This window comes from Podarcis bocagei (genome assembly GCF_964188305.1).
Source record: "Podarcis bocagei genome assembly, chromosome: W".
Taxonomy (NCBI): domain Eukaryota; kingdom Metazoa; phylum Chordata; class Lepidosauria; order Squamata; family Lacertidae; genus Podarcis; species Podarcis bocagei.
In genome coordinates this window covers 27,577,011-27,582,523 of record NC_138131.1, presented here as the reverse complement: position 1 = coordinate 27,582,523, position 5,513 = coordinate 27,577,011, and the positions used below count along the sequence as shown (strand labels likewise).

Below are 5,513 nucleotides of genomic sequence, written 5' to 3'. Positions count from 1 at the left end.
CCAGTCAGTCTGACATCAATACCTGGGAAGATTCTGGAGCAGATCATGAAGCAAACAGTCTGTGAGCACCTAGAAAGGAATGCTGTGATCACCAATAGTCAGCATGGATTTCTGAAAAATAAGTCATGTCAGACTAACCTGATCTCACTTTTTGACAGAATTACAAGCCTGGTAGATGAAGGGAATGCAGTGGATGTAGCCTACCTTGATTTCAGCAAGGCATTTGACAAGGTGCCCCATGATATTCTTGTAAAGAAGCTGGTAAAATGCGGTCTTCACTATGCTACCACTCAGTGGATTTGTAACTGGCTGACTGACCGAACCCAAAGGGTGCTCATCAATAGTTCCTCTTCATCCTGGAGAAGAGTGACTAGTGGGGTGCCACAGGGTTCTGTCTTGGGCCCGGTCTTATTCAACATCTTTATCAACGACTTGGATGATGGACTCAAGGGCATCCTGATCAAATTTGCAGATGACACCAAACTGGGAGGGGTGGCTAACACCCCAGAGGACAGGATCACACTTCAAAACGACCTTGACAGATTAGAGAACTGGGCAAAAACAAACAAGATGAACTTTAACAGGGAGAAATGTAAAGTATTGCACTTGGGCAAAAAAAATGAGAGGCACAAATATAAGATGGGTGACACCTGGCTTGAGAACAGTACATGTGAAAAGGAACTAGGAGTCTTGGTTGACCACAAACTTGACATGAGCCAACAGTGTGACACGGCAGCTAAAAAAGCCAATGCAATTCTGGGCTGCATCAATAGGAGTATAGCATCTAGATCAAGGGAAGTAATAGTGCCACTGTATTCTGCTCTGGTCAGACCTCACCTGGAGTACTGTGTCCAGTTCTGGACACCACAGTTCAAGAAGGACACTGACAAACTGGAACGTGTCCAGAGGAGGGCAACCAAAATGGTCAAAGGCCTGGAAACGATGCCTTATGAGGAACGGCTAAGGGAGCTGGGCATGTTTAGCCTGGAGAAGAGGAGGTTAAGGGGTGATATGATAGCCATGTTCAAATATAGAAAAGGATGTCACATAGAGGAGGGAGAAAGGTTGTTTTCTGCTGCTCCAGAGAAGCGGACACGGAGCAATGGATCCAAACGACAAGAAAGAAGATTCCACCTAAACATTAGGAAGAACTTCCTGACAGTAAGAGCTGTTCGACAGTGGAATTTGTCATATGTCAGGAGTGCTCTGATGGTGTTTCCTGCTTGGCAGGGGGTTGGACTCGATGGCCCTTGTGGTCTCTTCCAACTCTATGATTCTATGATTCTAGGCCGCTGAGAGATCCAGCAGAACTAGGAAACAGCTCTCGCCTTTGTCCCTAGCCCGCCGGAGATCATCAACCAGCGCGACCAAGGCAGTTTCAGTCCCATGGTGAGGCCTGAATCCCGATTGGAAGGGATCCAAATGGTCCGCATCCTCCAGGCGTGCTTGGAGTTGTTCGGCAACCACCCGCTCAATCACCTTGCCCAAGAATGGAAGATTTGAGACTGGGCAATAGTTAGCCAAATTGATTGGGTCTAAAGATGTTTTTTTAAGAAGCGGTTTAATGACCGCCTCTTTCAGCGGGTCTGGGAAGGCTCCCTCACAGAGGGAAACATTCACCACCCCTCAGAGCCCATCGCCCAGCCCTTCCCGGCTCGCTTTTATCAGCTAGGATGGGCAAGGATCAAGGAGACAGGTGGTCGGTTTCACTTGTCCAAGCAGCCTGTCCACATCCTCGGAGGTAACAGATTGGAACTGATCCCATATTGTGGCATCTGAATATAGACTGCATTTTTAATCAAGGCATATATTGGCTTATATCTTGATCAGGTTCCTAAATTAAATGGGCTTAGATTTTCAAATGTTACGCTAGGCAGAAGACCAACTGCCTAAGTACTTTGGCAAGATGTTTATCCTCCTGGACAAGGCCCCCCCCCCTTTGATTTATAGCAGAAAACAATTCTCAAAGTCGTAAAAGCTGGAATTACAGGCTGAAGAGCAAGGTTACATAGACCCAACATAATTAGGAATGGGTAAATAGTAAAATAAAACCGTTAAACTTGAGCCACAGGACAAAAGGCCAAGAGCACATGGAAAAGAAAGCAACCGGCTGGAGAAGGGGGGGAAGTGTAAACAGGGGAAGAGGCTTTTTTTCCCTATTTTATTTTGAGGCTGTAAACTGGTCCATCCTTTCCTTTGAGAAGGCTTATTCTTCTTAAAAGGCTACCTATGTTATGTACTAAATATATTTGCTTAAATGTAATTATACAAAGGATCTAGAAAGAAAGAAATGTTAAATTCTTATTTCATAGAGTCATATTGCTGTAGGAGACCAGGGGGGCAGATGAGCCTAGCCCCCTGTCAGACAAGAGACGCCAATCGAGCACTTATGACAAATGGGTGTCAGGCCTTTGTTTAAAGACCTCCAAAAGGAGATATTTCATTGATGATGCATGAGAATATGAATCCAAGGTCTCTGACATCTGTTCAAGATAAAATTTTAAAATTATTAACCATCTGTTTTGGAGGGCAAGGAGGGCAAGAGGTGAGCTGGTAATTAAGATTCCTTGTTGAGACACATGTAAGATATATTACTACTTATTTGTCATTTATAGATGTAACAATATATAGCTCTTTGTGTTCCATATAAGGACAGGAGGATATGGGTGTATCTTAGAATTGGTTATAGCAATCAGCCAATAGGAAATTCAACCAGGCTGATTGAACAGAGGCAGCCACAGGAGGAGCAAAGGGGGGTGGATTAAGGAAATATAAGTGCTGGCCATAATGGCAGGAGGCCAGGCCAGAGCTTGGTAACCATATACCACTGTGCCTCTCATTTATTTGTCTGACAAATAAATTATTATTTTAATTTCTCTGTTGCTGCGTTGAATATTTCATTCCAGCTAAGCGTTAACCACAAGCAGGGTGCTACATTTTATGGTGCCTGCGACTCGGATAAGTGGTCTGCTGGAACGCAGCCCCTTCGCCTTACTGGACGGGGTACAAGAGAGAAGACAACTGATTGCCTACCCAAGCGCGCACTGGAAAATTTTTTCCAGGGGAACGCAGCAGTCTCGTCTGTCTGATACCCTGCCCACCGACGGCGACGGACCGGGGGGGACCAGAGAAATAAACAGGGAACCAGCTAAGGGTAAGTGCACTAAGGGGTTTTGGCCCTCCAATTAATTGGGAGGAAGAGAAGTCCTGATCAAACTTCTGCGTCTCAGTAAAGGGGAACTGAGTACGCTAGGTGGCTGGGTATATCAGATGGTGGTCTGGTGGGGGAAAAGGGAAGAATGGGAGGTAGTGTGTGGTGAAGTATCTAGCGCATTGCATGTGTGAGAAAGTACAATGTGTAGCTGACCTAAGTGTGGAGTGAGTACTACTTCGTTTACCAGTAAGGTGTGTGTGTGAGTGACTGAGTGGATACTTCACAGGGCCATACAATGGGAGTTGGGGGTTCAAAGGGGGGAAGTACACCTTTTGAATGTATGTTAAATAATTTTAAGAAAGTCTTCAGGAGGCATTGGAGTCCTATAATGAAGCCCAAGCAGAAGTGGTTATTCCACCTGTGAGTCCCAGTAGAACTCCATCTACAGTCTCCTTTAGTGGAACAACTAATTGCCCACCCCAAACCCCTGTACATCCAAGTCCTAGAGAATTATTACAGAAGTTACAGGGAGACCTTTATCGGTCAGCAAGCAATACAGCCAGGAGTATAAAGCTGCTAAAAGAACGCCTTGGGACAGATACCATCCCCTATGATTTGATGCCCCTAGAGCAAAGCGAAGAGAAAGGTCACGTAGTAGCCCCTCTTAGAAGAGTATTTGATGCACTTGAGGAGCCTGTGCTGGTTAATGGGCAACCCGGACCACGGCCACCTCGAACTTCGATCCTCCAGTACATTCCATTCACAACTACGGATCTGATGAATTGGAAAACACCCCATCTTCCGCAGAAAAACCTCAGGCTATGATGGACTTGGTGACTTCAATAGTAAATACTCATAGTCCTACTTGGACAGATTGTCGCCAGCTCCTGAATACTCTCTTCACCACTGAGGAAAGGAGAGACATAATTGAAAAGGCACAGATATATTTGCGTGAGCAGGCCAGAGTGGGAAATATTTATAATATTGACCGTCATCTCCAGGACAACTTTCCCTTGGAAGATCCTAATTGGGATCCAAACAATGCAATTCACCTGGCCAGGCTTACCACCTACCGCCAGACGCTTGTGCAAGGTATCTGCAGGGCATGCCAGAAGCCCACTAATATGTCTAAAGTCTCAGGAGGGTAGACGTGTTACCCATAACACTGTTTCGTGTTCGGTGCGCACCCACAAAAGACTTAAGTTGTCACCTTTTGAGCTCCTGTATGGGAGGCCGCCCTCCTTTGTTCAGGATATTCCAACTGACCTCAAACAAATAGGAGACCATGCGACACAGGGACAAGTGCAATCTCTCTCCCGTGTTTTTGTCTCTCTCCCGTGTTTGTTTGTTTTTATCTTAACAGGTGGGCCCTCGAGCGCACGCCGTGCAGCATTGCCGTGCCGATTCATCAGCTTCAGGCTGGCATAGCATATGGGTGAAAGAGTGGAAACGTGATCCACTTGCACCTAAGTGGCGTGGACCTTACACCGTCTTGCTCTCTACTCCAACAGCGGTGAAGGTAGCTGAGGTGACCCCCTGGATTCATCACTCCCGTTTGAAGAAGTCCGAAGGCAGTTGGACGTGAAAAGGTGACCCCTCTAATCCTCTTAAACTGACTCTCTCCAAAAACCCCTGTATCTAGCCCTACGGGGAACGGGCTAGGTCACGGGCAACATTAGACGACCGGCCTGCTGCAGCCACAACTTGGAAGCTGGCTGACTTGCGCATGCCTGAAGCTTGAGGAGCGTCTGAACCAGCGACTGTGAAAGGGAAGATTCTCTTATACAATTGATTGACTGCCCCCTTGTGGAACAATTATCAGAGATATTACACATTGGGGATCCTTGGGATATATGTTTTGGTCTTGGTGGTTCCCCATTTCTGTCACTGGGGGAATTATATTGGGACTAATATTTATTTGCTATCACAATAAGGTAATCTTTTGTGGAAGGAATGCATATGCTAGACATCAACATGATTTTATTATTAATCCTGATCCCTTGGGAAGGGGAAGGGTCCTTGAATCTGACCAAATTTGCTAAATATGGATTCCGCTATGACCACAATATGTGGGTAGGTTTAGCTGAAATGGTAGCCAATGTTGCAAATAGGACCAATTGCCTTGTTTGCTCTCTTGGGCCAGATGATTCAGAGGGAGGTATGCCCTTATTACCAATACCATTAAATGCTATTGGTATGGTAAGCGAAATGCCACACCAAACAGAAGTACAGAATTTCCTCGGATGGAACTCAACTAAATCATTACGAGTTATACCTGTACAAGGGGAATTCTGTGTACATAAATCATCAGATGCAGCTGATTCTACCATGATAGGCTCTTCTCATTGCCACTATACTT

At 45.7% G+C, this 5,513-nt stretch overlaps 1 long non-coding RNA gene across 1 annotated transcript; it reads left to right on the top strand.

Annotated features, from left to right (window-relative positions):
* Positions 1-2,753: 2,753 nt before the first annotated feature.
* LOC308577820 lies at positions 2,754-5,004 on the top strand. Its single transcript, XR_014003718.1, has 2 exons — positions 2,754-3,154; positions 4,666-5,004. It is a non-coding gene; the product is annotated as an uncharacterized lncRNA (long non-coding RNA).
* The last annotated feature ends 509 nt before the right edge of the window (positions 5,005-5,513 follow it).